The following is a 17,422-nucleotide window of genomic DNA, read 5'->3' as shown; positions in this document are numbered from 1 at the left end:
ATGGGCATGGGTTCTGAGTCGGGGGTTGGGGCTGTGGCACCTCCTATGTCGAACCTCCCCCGTCGGAAGCCCAGCCTGAAATCCCCAGGCCATGGAGGTGGCCTCTTCCAGATCATGTTCTACGGTGACCCTTCTCCCTTTCTTAAAGAATGCCAGTCTGGCTGGGAAGTCTCCTCCACATATGACTGAGTGCGTGATCCCTGCCCCAGCCTAGAGAGGGGGATGCAAAGCAACAGAGTTGCTGTTTACTGAGTGTTCACTGCGTGGCAGACACCTGACTCGTGTGGCCTGCTGAACAGCCGCCCCAAAGATATCCAGGTCCCAACCCCTGGAACCGGTGAATGTGACCTTATACGGCAAAAGAGGCCTTGCAGATGTGATGAATCGAGGATCATGAGATGCCGGGATTATCCTGGATTATGTGGGCAGGCCCTAAATGCAATCATAGTGTCCTTTTAAGAGGGAGGTGGGAGGAGATGTGACGACATGAGAGAAGGCGATGTAAGGATGGAAGTAAAAACTGGGGTGATAAGCTTGGAAGATGGAGGGAGGGGCCACAAGCCAAGGAATGGGGGCTGAAAGGATTGGATTCCCTGCCAGAGCCTCCAGAGGACCCAGCCCTGCCAACACCTTCACTTAGCCTGTGAAACCGATTTCAGGCTTCTGACCTCCAGAACTGGCAGAGAATACATTGTGTCATTTTAAGCCTCCAAATTTGCCGCAATTTGTTATGGTAACGACAGGAAACTAAAGCAATCTGTGTGATCGAGCTCATGTCATCCTCAAGACAACCCATTTTATAGGAGGAGAAATGAAGGCTCAGAAAATCATTTGCTCAAGGCTCACAGCTCCGAAGTGCCAGAGCCAGCTGGACCTCGGATCCAGGTCTGTCTGGTCCCAAAGCCTTGGCTGACTCACGCATCTGCTAGGCTGCTTCAGTTCAAGTTCCCTCTCCAGAAGGGCCCAGCAGCTGGGACTCGCCGCAGCCGGGCCTGGGGCATGGTGTGGCCCTGAGTTCTACATCCCCACCTTCATCCTCACCATCTGAGAGGGAGGGCCCCAGGCTCATGGTTACCAGCAGTGATGCCCTTACTCCCCTGAAGAAAGGCTAATCCATCACCTGGAGGACCACCTATGACCGAGGTCGGCTGCACTTTGGCAAACCCTAAGGGTATCATCATGATCACTAAATAGACAGGAAAACCAGGCTCCAAGAGGCAGCATGGCCTAAGGCAGTGGTTCTCAACCTTCCTAATGCCGCGACCCTTTAATACAGTTCCTCATGTTGTGGTGACCCCCCAATTTCATTGTTACAAATTGAACATAATTAAAGCATAGTGATTAATCACAAAAACAATATGTATTTATATATGTGTTTTCCGATGGTCTTAGGCGACCCCTGTGAAAGGGTCGTTCGACCCCCAAAGGGGTCGCAACCCACAGGTTGAGAACCGCTGGCCTAAGGGCAGCCACATATCAGGAAGTGCAAGGGCTGGAGCTGGACCCCAGGTCCTGGTTTGATCCCAAGCCTGCGTCAGCCAGCGTGCAATGGGCCTTAGGGGGCATTCCAGTCTCACCCCTGCCACCCCCGCAGGAAGAGGGCACGAACTGGGTTAGGACTAGGGCTTCCTGAGCTGGTCCTGCACTATTTGATGTTCTCTAATGCTTTCTTGGAGCTGGAGGGCTTGACTGAAATGTGGGCATTGGGGCGATATTAAAAATATCCAGCAACTGCTACAGTGTTGGGGGGAAGGGGGTAGCCAACCAATGAGACTGTGTGGAGGCCCCCTGCTGTGCCATGTGGTTAACTAGATGCTGGGTCCTGGGGAAATCAAGGTCCTGGGCAAGGGGCCAGGTGAACAGGGCAGTAATGGGGTGGCTGGAGCACTTAGTGGGCTCAGGGCAGCTGCTGATTACAAACCCATACAAACTGGAGTATTTCAGGCTTTTAACAACTGGCATGACGGCACTGGAATGTCCAGCTGAATACTAACTCTGGATGTAAATTTTCCTTCTCATGCCCCATCTGGTCCAGGAAGCCTTTCCCAGAAGCCACCCCCAGGAAACTTGATCTTGATCTTCTGTTCAAGACCCCACAGTGTCCTTCCCAGTGCCTGAAGGGTAACATGAAAATGTACACACAACTTCATGACCTAGCTCCTGCCAAACTCAGCCCTCCCGATAGTCAGAAAATAGTTCTTCACAGGTGCCCCACTGTTTCCACCTCTGGGGCTTTTACACGTGCTCTTTCCTCTCCTGGGAACTCTTGTCCCCAACCTCATCCTTTACCTCTTCATTGGGTGAACTCCTATTCGTCCTTCAAAACCCTTACTCGGGAAAGCTTACCTTGACAGCCAGCTCTCTGCTCTTACAGTTCCCTGCACTTAGCTGCTAGGTCATTTTATCTCCCTCTGTGAGGCCCACAAAAAACAGAAGCCTCACTGTTGTGCCCCTGTCACCAGAACAGAGGCTGGCACATAGCAGATGCTCTGTAAATATTTGTTAGGTGAATGTTGTGTTGAATGGGTCACATATACTTGGCTGTGAGACTCACAGAGCTGGAAAGAACCTCAGAAAGCACCTCCTCTCATTTAATAACAACACAGCAACACGACAGAGAAACTGAGGCCCAGAGAAGCCTGTGTGATCATTTCCAATAACTGAAAATTAATCATGGTGATGGTTACTCTGTCACAGACATGTTAGAGGGTCATTTACCAAGTGCTTACACATATTTCATCACTTAACCCAAACAACAACTTCATAAGAGAAAGACGACTGTTGCCATCCTCAGTGTACAGACGAGGAAATGGAGGCTCTGGGCTTTTCAACAACTTGCTCGAGAGTACACAGCCAGCAAGGAATGGATCCCAGACAGTGGCTCCAGAATCGGTGTTTCTCCCACACTCCCCTCTGCTGCCCCTCCACAGTGTGGCCACAGGCACTCCCAAAGAGGGCAGGAGGCCCTGCTTCTGTCTCTTCTATGGATTCCGCCCCAGGCCTGGGCACACAGTAGCTGCTCATGGAAATCAAGGTGACACAAGAACATGGTTGTGTACCAAGTAGTAACAGAGGCCCCTTCCAGCCTCTTGCTTTGGAAACCCAGGCGGCCTCAGATGGCCTAGGAATGGCCCTCTCCAGATGGCCGTGATTGTCACTGTGCTCTACGAGGGGACAGAGCCTGCTGGAGAATGGCCTCACCTTTCGCCCACTCTGCTCCTTGGGTCCAATCCAGCCAGGAGGATGCTGAATTCCCAGGGCCCATCCTCCTCCTCCTCATCATCATCACCATCAATAGGCAATAGCTGTGAGTGCATACTGTGTACCAGGCACGACGCTAAGACATTTGCCTGTTTGATCTCTTTTAGTCCCCACAGTATTCTCTAAGGTAGATATCACTATCAATTCCCAATTCACAGATGTGGGAAACTAAGAGTGAAAAGGGTGTGTAACGCATCCAACTCACACAGCCCATGAAGGGAGAAAGCCAGGCATTCCAGTGAGACTGAAAACAAAATAAGAAGATGGAAGCATTGTGTAGTGTTGGAGTCAGACAACCTGGTTTCAAACCCAGCTCCCCCACTTCCAAGTTGCATGACCTTTATCAAGTCATGGAACTTCTGCAAGTCTCAGTTTCCTGATCAGTAAAATGGGTTAATAATAACACTTAGTTACCACTAGAATTATTGCGAGGATCTATATAGTTATTGGATCGTGACCAGTATTTACTAAGCACCTACTGTGTGCCAGGTCCTGGGCTGGGTGCAGCAGTGAACAGGAAAAACTCATCTCGTGGAGCTTATAGACTAGCCTAGCGTGGTGCACTGCACATAGTAGGTACACTCCATGAATGGTAGCTACTATTTTTATCATTATTACTTAGAAAGTAATTTTTCTCCCCAGGGGTTGAACTTCCCACCCTGGAGAGCCGGGTCGCCTGCCCCAGAGAGCCTGCAGAGTCGGCTCACAGAGTTGGCTCAGGGCGCGCACCCCCACCTCGCCCCACCCCGCCAGGGAGCCAGCCTGCAATGGCATCCCACAGGCCTGGAGTCAGCAGACATCTCCTGCCTAAATAAGGACAAGGCGCCCAGGAGAGCTTTCTGTGAGCCTGAGGAATGTGACAGCTGAGCCCTCCCTGCCCAGCAGCCTCCCCCGCCTCCGGCCCCTCCCAGGTGGGACTCCACTATGGCATTCCAGCTTTTCCCAGAGCAGCCCCCAGTGTCCCTGACCCCTCTCATCCCACTCCAGGCTGCTCTGAAAACTGATACGGAGCCTCGGGAAGGAATTCCAGGCAGCTACATCTACTCCTGGGGGCTGGCATCCCGGCTGCCACAGGGAGGGGCCAGCCCAGCCCTGGAAAACGCACATCCCTTGGTTGAAAAGCATTCCCAGAGGTTTTATTTGGCCCCAGGAGCTATGCCAAGCATGAGGTCTCCAGAGGAGATTCCGACCCCCACTGCTATCTTCCTGTCACAAAACCATGTCACAGCAGTCAGGACTGGGATAAGCCCATGGCTCCTTGTGAGGTGGGGCAGGGGACACACATCTCGCCCAAGCACTGGTAAGGAAAGGAAGGCCTCGTGGAGAAGTTCTCGCTGAGACTGTGGTTGAGCGAGAGAACAAGGGCAGGGGACACACATCTCGCCCAAGCACTGGTAAGGGAAGGCCTCATAGAGAAGTTCTCACTGAGACTGTGGTTGAGCAATAGAACTCTGGCACCAGATGACCTGGGTTCAAATCCTAGCCCTGCTTCTTCCTGGCTGTGTGACCTTAAGCTAGTTATTTTACTGCCCTGTGCCTCCATTTCCTATCTGTGAAATGGGAGAATACTAGCACCAACCTCATAGGGTTAGAGAATTAAATGAATTGGTATTTGCAAAGTGCTTAGAGCAGTAATAGTGGTTATGACCTCAGACTTTGTTTGGAGTGACTGGAGAGCTTCTCATTCAAACCTGGGCGCCTGAGGGTAAAAGGCAGCTGTTAATATCTAGCAGGAACCAGGGTTGTTCCAGGCACTTGGGCATGTGGTCATCCCAGCCTCGACCACACAATGGTGCCAGCTGAGGCTGAAGATCAGCGAGTATGTCTGTCATTTTTGTGACTTCTGCAGCAATGAGCACTCTATCCCCCACACAGTAAGTGCACAAGGGCTGTTGAGGTTTTTTGGGGTTTTTTTGTTTTTGTTCTTTTGTGTGTTTTTTTTTTTGTTTTTTAAAACAGATATTACCTTCATATTTCCCAGGAAAAATAAATAATGCTTACAATGAAGAATTTCAAACTGAGACTTGAGCTAGAAGCCAAGGAAAAATCAAGGATTTTAATGCATTAATGAAGAGATATTTATTGAGCTCTTCATGTGGGTCTGTTTCTGAGCCCTGGGATGGCAGACTGGTGGGGAAGGGAAAGAGGTGTCTAAGGGAACAAAATAAAGAAGTAGAGGGTTCCATTCTTGGTGACCAACCATGGCTGGTTGGATAAAGAGCAAGGATTTGGAGGCAGGGCCAGAGACAGAGAAGACACCATCAGGGAGGGGTCAGGTCATGAGTGGGCCTGAGGGATGCATCCATGGAACAGATCAAATGGGTAGAGGGCACTGTGGGGAAGGGCATTGAGAAGGGCATGTCACAATGGCTAAGAACCAGTTCCTGGGACCAGAAGCCAGGGTCCTAGACCCATCACCACCCTTCACACACCAGCTGACCTCTGGTAATTCACGTGACTCTACTCCTCACTTCCCGCGGCACTACGATGGAGCTAACGATACCTTTGCCCTTCAGGGCTGCGCAGACAGCAAGTGAAATGGTGCCTGTGCAACTCTGCTCAGTTTGTGGCATGTTGCAAATGTGAAATGGAAGGGCCACACGGAATGGATTTTTGTCTATTTTGTTCACTGATGAATCCCCAGCAGCTAGAACAGGATCTAGAAGGTGCTTAATAAAAATGTGCTGATGAATAAACAGTAGCCATTACTATTACCGTAATTACTATGCAGCGATAGGCCTGACTTGGTTGGAGCAGAGGAAAATAAAAGAGACCCTTTTACAGATGAGGAAACAGGTCATACTGCCACCAAGTCACAGATCAGGAACTGGCTCCTGGCCAGGATCTCCAACCCCATCACCTTCCGTCCTTTTTCCTGCCTGCCTTCTAGAAGCATTTCCTAGGTGCCTACCTACCAAGGATAAGCATATGACAATGCAATAGGGCTATAAAGAAACTTGGAATCAGAATTCTGGCCATAGGAGCTTACAGTCTAGTAGAGAGGATCTATAAGAAAACAATCCAGTTCAGAATGTGCAGCTTCTAGAATAGGGAACCCAGTGGAAAAAAAGAGGCTGGCAAGCTTCCCTGCAGAAGAGACCTCTGAGCTACAGCTTGAAGCAGAACAGACATACAGAAATCAAGCCAGGAGCTAAGGGTGTGCTGGAGCTGCTCGTTAAAGCCCTGCTTGCCAAGAGAGCAACATTAGCACATGTCTTCCCAGCTCTGCATTCAGTGGCTGGTACATTGATAGCTTGAAATCAGCCATAGTGGCAGTATTTACACCAGGGAAATTGGCAAACTCCAGGAAGCAGGGTTCTCCACACACACACACACCCAACCCCTCTAAGAGCTATTTAATAAGCATACTACTTCTCAGAATAGACATTAACTAGAAAATAGTTAATTGTCTCAGCAAATTCAGACCTTTATGTTTTACCTCCTCCCTGGACAATTTCTGCAACCCCCTTAGAAAAACAGGTTACTAAAAAAAAGCTCTAGAGTAGTGGTTCTCAACCTGTGGGTCACGACCCCTTTGGCGGTTGAACAACCCTTTCACAGGGGTCGCCTAAGACCATCCTGCATATCAGATACTTACATTACAATTCATAACAGTAGCAACATTACAGTTATGAAGTAGCAACGAAAATAATTTTATGGTTGGGTCACAACATGAGGAACTGTATTTAAAGGGCCAGAAGGTTGAGAACCACTGCTCTAGAGGTTTGCTATCTTTGACCACAAGGTCTCCTCTCCCCTATTTATCACAGGATAATTCTCCGAGTGAGTCTTGGGCAGCATCTGAGTGTAAAACAACAACAACAATAATAACAACAACAAGAACCAACAACAACCTTGCAATTTGCTCATGAAGGAGCTGGGGTAGCTGAAGACACCCCCACCCCACCCCAAGCTGTATACAATGTCCACTCTTCTCCCTGTGGGTAGTTCTTGGAAAATGACAAAGTCTTATTTTATTTTATTAAATATATTTTTATTGATTTCAGAGAGGAAGGGAGAAGGAGAGAGAGAAACATCATTGATGAGAGAATCATTGATCAGCTGCCTCCCGCACTGGGGATCCAGCCCGCAACCCGGGTATGTGCCCTGACCGGGAATAGAACTGTGACCTCCCATGCTAGCCGGGCTGAGGGATGGTTTAATGATGTTTACTTCATTGTATTATCTTTTCCTTGTGTGTATGTATTTTCTGGTTGTTGTTGTTGTTGTGTTTTTTTTTCTAACTTCTCTTTATATAGCACTGACTTCTATTTATAGCAATGAACTAAATAAAGTTCATTGCTATAAATGTAGGTTTAATAAAGTTAAAGTATTTTAAATTAGTAAGGAAATAATAACCCAGATGGCACAGGGATATGGTATGGCTCAGGAAAGTATATCAGTGACTGGCATGTGGGAATTCTGCCTTACCCCACACTGTCCCACCTCTGCGCCTTTGCCCATGCTGGTCCCCTCTGCCTGCTCTTCCATGGGCTGCCTCGGCCTCCATCAGGGCTGAAGTCATCTCCCAAAGAAGCCATGGCAACAGTAGCTGCGCGTGGCTGGGGCATGGGAAAGGCCAGGCAAGGAGGCGAATCTGGGACAGTTATTTTTTCCAAGGACAAAGCAAAGAGAGCTCAGTGCCCCAGGAAACGGAGACCCTTAGAGGGCAGGGACTTGCCCAACATCATTTGGCAGTCAGCTGCGGGTCTTCTCACCCTCATACATGGTGGGAAGGAAGATAAAGACGGACAACCACTACAGAGGGCCTTTGCTCAGTGACGCCCTTCAGGGAACTTATCCTAGAAAATACTACTAGTCCATGGGTGAAATGGTGAGTGTACAGCTTTTTTCTAGCAGCTAAATTCTAGAAACGACCCAAGCAATCCTGTTCAACAACAGGGGTCCGAATAAATAAATTATATATATAATGGAACATGATGCAGGTGTTAAAAACTGGTGAAGTTCTACATTTGAAAAGATCTCTGATACATACACAGTGAAGAGAAAAAAAGCAAGATTCAGAATTGTATGCTTAACAGGCTCCCTTTTATGTAAGAAAGAGGAAAACTGGCGTCTAAATGTGCATTTGCTTATTTTAGGTGGAACTGTATAAGTTTACATTTTGGAAGTCAAACACGGTCACATATTAGCAGTTTCCTAAGTTCCACCGTAATATAGGCAACAAGTACCTTTGGAAGGGAAGAAACTGCAAACAATAGTTGCCCATGGGGTGAGGAGGTGGCACAAGGGGAGGGCAGGACAAGGAGACAGACTACATTTTTATAAATGGGATCCGGAATGGTGTGGACGTGTAACCTATTAACAAATAAAGGAGGAAATCATTAGGGCTCCAGGGCGGCTTCTCTGCCACACAATGCTTGTCTCTGCTTCCACCCCAGGGGGTGGCCAGGGAAGAATCCTGCAGGTCTGGAGCCCAGGGACTGCCCCGAGTGGGCCTCTGACACCTTCCCTTCTAGCGGGCCCACTGTGCGCGTTTCTGACCCTCCACCTGGTGGGTCAGAGCTCAGGGACCCCACCCTTGGCCAGGTTCCTGGCAAAGCCACAGCAACCCCCTGTGGGGTTACGGCTTTTGGCAGTGGGCAGCCGTGACCTTGCGGTAATACCCCTTCCCAGCTAGGGTTTCACGAGCCTGACTGATGGGAACGGCACTTCAGCAGTAATGTGATAGGATGTGGCTTGGCTCAAGCGGCTGTGGAGATGGATCCCCACGGCAGCCCCTCCCTCCCATCTGCAGTCCCACTGCACACCCCTTCTCCACGGAAGGGGAGAGGCTCTCCCGGGGGTGACTGCTGGGATGATGGAAACACCGCAGGATCCCAGCGGTGTTCAACTGATGTGGGCTCTCTGGTTCTGCATTCAGCAACACCAGAAGGAATCGATGAGGCAAGGGCAATAGTAGTTAGAATAATAAAAATGACAAGCGCCACTACTGAGTAGTCCGTTACCGGGCGCCAGGCACTGTGGTTAGTCCCTGACGTGCGTTATCTCCTGCTGCCCTCACACCCTCAGCAGTAAGTACTATACTAACTTCAACCACACTCCACCTGTTGGGACACTGAGGCTCAGGAGAGCAACTCGCAGAAGGAACCAGTGCTGTCCAACCCCCAAACCTCTGCTCTTGATCACCAAACCTGTGCCTCTGTTTCTCCAACTGGAAAACGGAGAAAGTGGGGAGACGTGAAAACGGAAGCTGAGGGGAGGGCCTGGAGAAGTCGAGATCAGAGAAGACTCTTGGGGCTGTTAAGGTCACAATCTTCAAATCTCTGCAGGGTTGTCTCTGCAGACATTGCTAGCCGCTCACCGAGCACCCATTCTCCCCTTCATCCCCACTAACAGAGCCTCATCTTGCTCAGGAAAGCGATGTGTCCGGCTAAAAATATTCACCCCCCGAACTCCTTGCATCAAAGGAAGGCCACATGATCCATTCTGGAGAATGAGGTACAAAGCCGGTGGGCTTTACTTCCCCTGAAGAGAAGTTTTGCATTTCAACCTCTGCCCTGGAATACAGAGGTGAAGCTAGGGAAGCAGGGGTCATCTTTGGGTAAAAGACCAGAAGCCACACTCTAAGGAGAGCAGAAGGTGGAGGTGGGTCCCTGAGGGCATCCTGGAGCTGCCTCTCTGATCTTCTGATGAGAAGATAATCCCAGTGGCTAAGACACTATGGGCAGGTTCTGTCCCCTGCTACTGACCACAGTTCTAATGACACCATCCTGGGGGCAGAACTGGGACCAATGTTTAGAAGCTACAAAGAGGCAGAACATTCTTCTGGTTTTAGCAAATCCAACAGCAAAGCTGTGTGAAGTCGGCCTGGACTGTCTCAGAAGGTGGTGAGTTTCTCATGCCGGGAGATATAGAAGCAGTGATTGCAGGGCTGTGTTGGCAAGGATGCTGGGAAAGGCATTCGGACATTGTCTGGGGCTGGACCAAATGGCCTTGCATGCTTTAATCATACCCACTTTGGGAGGTGAGGAAAGGACCCCAGGATGTGTGCCCAGTTATGCGTGGGCAAGGTTGTTGCCCTACAATGAATGACCTGCAGGGCCCTGCTAAGGCATGACCCCTCGGACTTTGAGCAATGAGGGAAATGGTCTATATCTGTGCCGTCTAATACGGCGGCTGTCGGGCACTTGGCCTGTGGCTACTGCAACTCCAGAATGGAACTTTTATTTCATTGCAATTAATTTCTATTTAAATTGCTGCATGTGGCTAAAGGCTCCCATACTGGCATAGTGATCTGTCCCCACCCCACCCCACCCCACACTCTCTCTGGCCTCTTCTAGTCTTGCCCTCCTCTCTCAGCCCCCATCAACCATGCCGGTCTCCTTGCTGTCCCTAGAGCATGCCCGGCCTGTGGCCACCTTGGAGCTTTCTCCTTGCTCTACCCTCTGTCGGGCTGCTCTTCCCCCAGATACCCCCTTGGCTAACTCTTCCAACTCCTTCATGTCACTTTCTCAAGGAGGACATTTATTCAGAGGCAACTTGCAGCCCTAGTCGGGTAGCTCCGTTGGTTAGTCATCCTGATACACCAAGGTTGCGGGTTTGATCCCCAGTCAAGGCACATACAAGAATCAACTAATGAATGCATCAATAAGTGGAACAACAAATCAACGTTTCTCTCTCTCTCTCTCTCAAATCAATAAATTTTTTTTTAAATAAAGGCAGTTTGCTCTGTAATTTATTATGTCTGCTATGCTATCTCCCCAAACAGAATGTAAATTCCACACAGGCCAGGATCTTTAGGTTTTCTTCCCTAAGAGCCTAGAACATGACCTGGCATATAGTAGGTGCTCAACAAATATTTGCTGAATATGTTTGAAGGCTTAAATGAGTCCAATGGAAGGTGCCTCCCATTATGAGATGGTTGAGACCTAATACTAGTCACTCACCATGTTCCCTGAGCCTCACATATATGCTGGGTGCTGATACCTAGCAGTGAACATGGCAAACAGGGCCCTTATCCTCATGTAGTGAACAACCAAACAGGAAAACAGAGTAAGTACAGACGGGGGGGAGGTGGCAGTTGAGGCAGGAGTGCACAGGGTGCCAGGGAACCCAGACTAGATAGGAGCTCAGAGCTTCCCTGAAGAACATTTGAGCCGGGTGAGGCCTGATGAACAAGATGGTATTAGCAAGATAAAGAGTCAGGAAAAAGCAAGTGCAAAGGATGATGGGCAGAAAAGAGAATGGCCCTTTGACGGGACTATGGCTGAAGTTTCTTCCCCTGGCACTTTCCGTTTTGTGCCCAGAACCTGCTCTGATGCTGTGTGAGGCCCCCAGTACAAGCACATCTCTAAGCACCGGGGGCTTATGCCCCCAGGAGGAATCTTCAGAGAATGGGGGACTGAGCCAATGGGTAATGCTTTGCCCACCCACCCCCCACCCCACAGGCGCACAATCTGGAGGTGTTCTGTATGAGGTCCCAGCCTCTGGCCTTCAGTGACGACTCAATAACAGACATTTATATGGGCTTTTCCTTCTTCCCTGAGTCACTCTACCCACTCACTTCCTCTCGCCTCCTCCTTCCTGGCATCACCTCCCACTCAACTTACCTGCACCCAAATCCTTGTCTCAGGCTCTGCTTTCAGGGAAATCCAACTAAAGACCCCATGACAGTTTTGCTCACTGGAGTGGCATGGCCAGGCTTACATGCGGAAAAGCTCATTCCAGCGGCTGTGAGGAGAAGAGTATAGGGCAGGAGGAGGGGCCCTGACAGTGGTGTGGCGAGAGGGGCTGGTGGCAGGAGAGACAGAAAAGAGGCTGGAGACAATAAGGGGCACTTGGTTCCCCTCAGGACCAGAGGCTCGGAGGCCAGGTGGGGTGACGTGGACGCTTGGCCTGGGGCCTACCTGGCTGTGACAACAGCCTCTCCAAGTTCCATCCCTCGGGCCAGCCTGGCTCCAGAGAGAGACCTGTGGCAAGGGAGCTATTTTTAGAGAGCTGGTGTTTACTTGAAGGAGTTGAAGGCTGGGCTTTATTTTTAACTCCTCTCTCAATGGCACAGACTCACTGGTATGAAGTTAGGAAGTCAGGTGGAAGTTAGACTGGGCGTTGGAAACCCAGGGGCACAAATCGGACGGCACTGGGGGAAGATGGAGCTTGGAGGAGGAGTCTGCTGGCCTCTCTGAGCCACTGAGTCTCGGGGTAAGAAGAATGATGACAAAACTGGCCAAGGCCTCTCCTTATCCAGCACCCACTGAGCATCAAGACCATGCAAAGTCCTCTACACACATCATCTCATTTAGTCCTCACCATAATCTGGGAGGCAAGCTGCTACTGCCCCCATTCTATAGACGAGGTGAGGCTCAGAGTGGATCAAGGACACACAGCCAGCGAGCAACAGAGTGGGGTCTGTACCTCAATTTCTCCACCTCCCCAGCCTAAGCTCTCAACAGCTCTGGCATACAAAAGAGTATGGCCACGCGCCAACGTCGAGGCAGGAGAGTAGCATGAAACGTTAGAGCTCAAAGACTTCCCTTCCAACAGGGAATGTGAAGCCTTGCTGTGCCAGTTTCCTCATCTGTGAAATGGGTTAATATAATAAGTGGCACCTCCCTCATGAGGATTGCATGAGATGATGCAATACAGGGAACTGGCACAGAGCCTGGCCCTCGGCAGTGAGAACGGGGCACTGAGCTGTGCCGGCATTGTCCGAAGCACTTGATCCTCTCATATGCCCCACAAGGCGGGTTCTTGTGTGATCCCCATCTTTGAGATGAAGAAATGGAGGTACAGAAGGTTCCGGGGAAAGTCACTTGCCCCCACAGGCAGCAAGTGTCCAGGACTAGAAGAAACCAGGCAGCCTGACCCTGAGTCTGAGCCCTCAAGCCCGTACCCTGCGGCAGCCACTGCCATTCTCATGATGACTATTAGTCTAACACCTCTGTCTGGGCTGTTCTGGCGTTGACTCCCGAGTCCCTGACACTGGTTGGGACCAAGCACTGGCTTCATGCAGTTGGACCTTTCACTGAGACATAGGGAAACCCTTGCATTGGGGGAAAGGGGTGTTTTTATCTCCAATTGCAGGCTATTGCCTGTCTGTTTTCTAACTCTGTTATTTAGGCTAAAAACATCAAGCTGGAAAGGTTCTGGAGCTGGATCGTAAGCACATTTCGTAGAGTGCTGGGGCCGGGAGAGATAAAAACATTCCTCCCCGCCTCCCAGAGCCCTGTCCCCTGCCTAGCTGATTTTTTCAATGTGACCCAGAAGCCAACCAAGGTCTCACAAGAGCCCTCTGGCCACACTCCTCCTCTGCTCTGACCCTGAGTCACCGTTCCTTTCCAGGCCTCAGTTTCTCCACCTGTGAAATGAGCACATTGATGCATTTCCACTCTGACCAGCTTTTTCTGAGGGCTGATGGGAGCTCTCAGGGTCTTTCCTCTGGTTCTCCACTCCCCAAGCTTGGAAGGCCTGGCTCCCCTAAACACGTTGTCCCTGTATTTTTCCAGAGACCCAGGCAAGCTCTTCTCTCTCTCCCCAGACCACTCAACTCAGAGGCCGGCCATGGAGTCACAGTTGCCTCGTGTATGTCACGAGAGTCTGGCTCTGACAACTCAGGACATTCCATTCACCCGGGTCTCCAGTCTCTGGGAGCAAAGGGATTCTGTCCATCTGGTAATTCTAGAAGGAGGGATGTGATGGATGGCAGGAGTCTGGGGTGGGGTGTCTGTCCAACATTTCAAGGGAGTTTCACCCCCTCAATGGAGCCCCATATCCAGGAATCTCAGGACAAGAGCCAGAAAGAGAGAGAACAAGGGCAAACTTTTGCCTCTATGGGCATGGGCAGTGAATGGCGGCCACTGGGGCCAGAATCTCAGTTCTAGCATTTACTAGCTGTGTGATTCAGGCCACGTTAAAAGCAAAATCTCTATATGCTGCAGTTAGAATTAGATAAGAGTATTCAGCTAACCACTCAAATCGTGCCCGCCATATAGTAAATCTGAAGCTCCTTAACCTGGCACTCAAAGCCCGTCCTAACCTGGCCCCAGGCTGCCTTCCCAGCCTCATCTCTAATCTCATTCCCCATACACGCCAGTACCCCAATGACTCGCTGCTCCCAAAATACACCACACACATTCCTACCTCCATGCCTCTACCTGGTATGACCTTTCTCCCCCTCTTCTCCAATTGGCAAGTTCTCAACCAGCGTCATCCACCACCTTCAGGGGCCTTTGCCAGACCACCCCTGGGGCAGTTAGTCACTCTGCTCATGCCTCCCTTTCACCCACCAAGATGCTGTTCCCTCCCTGTCTGTCTTTGCCACTAAGCTGGGAGTCCCCAAGGATACTGACCACTGGGTGTCCAGTGCTCCAGCACAAGCCCGGCACAGAGTAAGCACTCACGAAAGTCTGTGAAAGAAAACTGGCCAAAGGTCAGACTGGTCCAGAGCATTCTAGAACCAGGTCTCCTGGTTCTGGGGTCTCAACTCCCAGCTCTGCCATTACTCGGCTGAATGACCTTGTTTGAGACACTTAAGCTGCCTGTGCCTCAGTTTCCTCATCTGTAAAATGGGAACAAAAGAACCTTCCTCAGGGTTGCTGTTTGTAAGTTATTTTATGTAAGGTAATTAGAATCCTGCCTGGAACCCAGAAATAAAAACTATATGGGTATTTATTAAATAAAACTAAATAAACAGGCTCAAACCCAGGCAATTACCAAGACCCTCCCTCAGACCTGGCCCAGGGTCAGGCCCTCTTCCCCTGGGTGGTCTGCGTACCCTGGTGGTGAGGGAAATGGAGGCCGGCAGTGCAAAGTCTGAGCCTGAAACCGCACCAGGTCCATTCTTCTTGTGAGTCAAGGACAAACCTCGGTCAGGTGCCCACAGGTATTTCACACCTGCCGATCTCTTGCCAATGTTGCTTTTGAGCAAAAAGAGAGCAGACTTGGGGCTCAGCACCTCTGGCACTAAGAGTTTGACCTCAGACTTGAATAATAGCGTTCTCTTTTCCGAATTTCCCAAGTATGGGTCTCCCACTTTGACCAGTGACTCAAAAGTCTTCCTTTTCAATAAATGCATGTGTTTTTAAGTAAGTTGATTTAAAGACAGAGATTAAAACGGTAAGTAGGAAAAAATGGTACATGGATTTAACAAAATCTGGAATTGTGCAGAAGATGCCAGTTTGGAAAACAGTTGCAGGGACTATGAGAGAAGACAGGGCCTTCCCTCGCGTGATTTCATTCTCAGGGGAGACATTTCGATGAGTACAGAACGATACATGATTCATAGGAACAGCTTCTACCTTCCTGCACGCCTTCAAAGCACAGGCCCTTTAATGGGCTAGTTCTTTTACTCTGTAGCCATACTTTGAAGGAAGAATTAATCTAATTCCTATTTGAGGAATAAAGAAGAAAATGGGATCCAGAGAGGCGAGGTTACTGGCTTACGGTCACACAGCTTACAAGAAGTTGAAACCAGATTCAAACCTGGGTCTGTTCAACTCCACAGTCCAAGCTCTTAGCTACTGTACCATAGGGGCTCCTGCTCACCTGAGGAATTCCTTTCTCAGTAACTCACAAAGCCAGCTCTAACCCTGCACTAAACTTGGGAATTCCCAGGGCTGGCCTGGGGAGGAGATGGAGGTGTGGAGGTGGAGAAGCAGAAGACAGACCAGTTCAGGGTGCCCTGTCTTCAGGGCCACACTGAGGCCACCCTGGTACAAACCCTGATGTTCCGAAACTCACTCCCTGGGGCAGCTGAGAACCCCTGCAGGCCAGCCCCTGCCTCTGCTTCTGGGACACAAGAACAAGAAAACCAGACGGTGACAATAGCAGCTCACATTTATTGAGCACTTTCTGCTTCCAGCCCTGTGCTGAGGGTTTTACACACAGTCTCTGATTTAACTCCTGAGAAAACACTTCAAAGTAGAGATCATTATTCTCTTTCCAGAGATGAGAGCATTAAAGTCTGGAGAGAAGGCAAGATATGGTAAGTGAGAGGCAGACCCAAAGCCTCACTGTTAACCACTCACTGTGCTCCTTCCAGATGAGAGCCATTCATCAGGGCGTTGGCATGACAACCAGAAAAGTTTAGACACCTTCCCAAACATCCCAGCTTCCCTCCCAGGCCCAGTATTTATGACCTTAAAAGGTATTACAGAAAGCGTTCTTCACCACAAAATAGAAGACAGGAGGCTCAGTTCCCTACCGACCATGTAGTGGCTACGGTTCCTTTCATCCCTTTCCAGACCTCAGTTTCCCCATCTGGTCAGTGAGGGGGTTGGACTAGCTCCTAGGGGCCTGAGTGGGTCTAGAGCAGGAATGGGGAATCTTTTTTCTGCCAAGGGCCATGTGGATATTTATAACATCATTTGCAGGCCATACAAAAGGATCAACTTAAAAATTAGTCTGCTATATTTGGTCAAACATTTAATTAACTCACCCCTAATGCCTTGGCAGGGCCAGACCAAATGATTTCACAGGCCTTATATGGCCCACAGGCTGGATGTCCCCCACCCCTGGTCTAGAGCAAAAACACTGTCCAATAAAAATATAATGTGAGTCACACATGTCATTTAAAAAGTTTCTAGTAGCTACATTCAAAAGTAAAAAAGAGACAGGTGCAATTAATTATAACAATACATTTTATCTAATCCAATATATTTAAAATATAACCATTTCAACATGTTATCAATATAAAAAAATGATTCATGGGTTACTTTACATTCTTTTCTTACTAAGTCTATGGACCCCAGTGCCTGTTTCACACTTAAACTTGGGGATTTCCAGGGCTTATCTTAAGTGCATCTCTATCCAGAGCGGCCACATTTCAAGAGCTCAACAGCCACCTATGGCTAGTGGACAGTGCAGGTCTAGAATCTTCTTCAAGCCCATTTTAGGGGGAAGAGACATCCCAGTTTCCTTCCTTCCCTCTGGGAAAGCTATCTTAATCCTAGACTCTGAGCTGACAAGTTCCAGGTAGGCCCAGGGCAAGGAGCCTGACATTACAATGGAGAGAACTCCCACCCCCGGCCCCGCCTGCCAGGGCCCAGGAGGCTTGTGGCTGCAGGGTAAGCTTTCTGTTCCTCTGTGGCCCGATTCCTCACCAACGCCCCCCAGGAGGGAGACAACCCTGCTTTCCCTCCTATCCCAAAGGTTTCCTTAATTGGAAATTCCTTCTGAGCTTAAACTGAGCCAGGCAGTA

The 17,422-nt window shown here is 49.7% G+C and overlaps 1 protein-coding gene and 1 long non-coding RNA gene across 2 annotated transcripts in view; one reads left to right on the top strand and one right to left on the bottom strand.

Annotated features, from left to right (window-relative positions):
- The window catches only part of JPH2 (junctophilin 2), a 62,628-nt gene that overhangs the window by 15,777 nt on the left and 29,429 nt on the right, over nucleotides 1-17,422 (bottom strand). The window lies entirely within an intron of this gene.
- LOC106726930 lies at nucleotides 9,621-10,801 on the top strand. Its single transcript, XR_001363077.1, has 3 exons — nucleotides 9,621-9,723; nucleotides 10,061-10,112; nucleotides 10,742-10,801. It is a non-coding gene; the product is annotated as an uncharacterized LOC106726930 (long non-coding RNA).

Source organism: Myotis brandtii, unplaced genomic scaffold (genome assembly GCF_000412655.1).
Source record: "Myotis brandtii unplaced genomic scaffold, ASM41265v1 scaffold333, whole genome shotgun sequence".
Lineage (NCBI taxonomy): Eukaryota > Metazoa > Chordata > Mammalia > Chiroptera > Vespertilionidae > Myotis > Myotis brandtii.
Note: the sequence above shows the minus strand (reverse complement) of the source record. Positions and strands in the feature narration are given on the sequence as shown.